The sequence below is a fragment of the Octopus bimaculoides genome, chromosome 19 (assembly GCF_001194135.2).
Source record: "Octopus bimaculoides isolate UCB-OBI-ISO-001 chromosome 19, ASM119413v2, whole genome shotgun sequence".
NCBI lineage: Eukaryota > Metazoa > Mollusca > Cephalopoda > Octopoda > Octopodidae > Octopus > Octopus bimaculoides.
Window position 1 is genome coordinate 33,312,594 of NC_068999.1, and position 1,034 is coordinate 33,313,627.

At 39.6% G+C, this 1,034-nt stretch overlaps 1 protein-coding gene across 35 annotated transcripts in view; it reads left to right on the top strand.

Annotated features, from left to right (window-relative positions):
* The window catches only part of LOC106870491 (fas apoptotic inhibitory molecule 1-like), a 130,554-nt gene that overhangs the window by 50,184 nt on the left and 79,336 nt on the right, over positions 1–1,034 (top strand). The window lies entirely within an intron of this gene.

Consider the following 1,034-nt stretch of genomic DNA (forward strand, 5'->3'; position numbering starts at 1 on the left):
CACACACACACACACACTCACTCTCTCTCGCTCTCTGTCCCTTCCTCAATCTCTCTCTCTATCTCCTTGTATACCTATACATTGAACATGTCTGTATATGGAAATATGTCTATAGAAAGATTATAGATGTGTACACAAAGTCACACAGATCACTCTTCGCTATCCCAGCTAATACCCTTCTCACCTGTGCACGCATAGATCAATACAAATTGTACATCTCTTTCTTCCTCTCTCCCTATCTTTTCTTATCTTAATATTTCTCTAAATATATACAAGAGGAAACAGAAGTCTAAAGATGACTTGAAATTGGATCAGTGCTGAACTGAGACTCTTATTGAAATGGTGGATAAATAGCTGAAGGAGACAATCCAAATAATAATATAACAGCAACTCTATTGAGCAATGGGTAGAGAATGACCACAGCTCAGACAGAAGGGAAAAAACGAGAGTTGATCCGCTCCTATGCCCTCATCAAACGTCACATTAACACACTTAACACCATCTTTACACAGGAACTCAAAAACAGTAAGGATGGAGACCCTGTTGTGAGTAACAGACATGCCCCTGGCCCTACCGATCCACAAGGGAATCAGTCTGAAACGACAACTAAGATTGAGAAACCTGCCAAGGAAGAAGACATCAGCACTGATGGCCCTACCAGCACCAATATCACAATATCAACACTAAACAGGGCAAAAGAGCAAATGTATATATGTGTGTGTGTGTGTGTGTGTGTGTGTGTGTGTACATATATATATATATATATATATATATATATAATGTGTATGAGTCATACCCAATGACTGGTGTAGCAGCACCATAGTAAACTGCTACAAAGGTAAAGGTAACGCTTTAGATACTAATAATTACAGAGGCATCAAGCTGTTAGATCAGGTTATGAAAGTTACTGAGAGGGTCATAGCCCAACTAATTAGGGAGCAAATCAATTTAGATGAGATGCAGTTTGGGTTCGTGCCAGGTAAAAGCACCACTGATGCCATATTTCTAGTGAGACAGCTGCAGGAGAAATATCT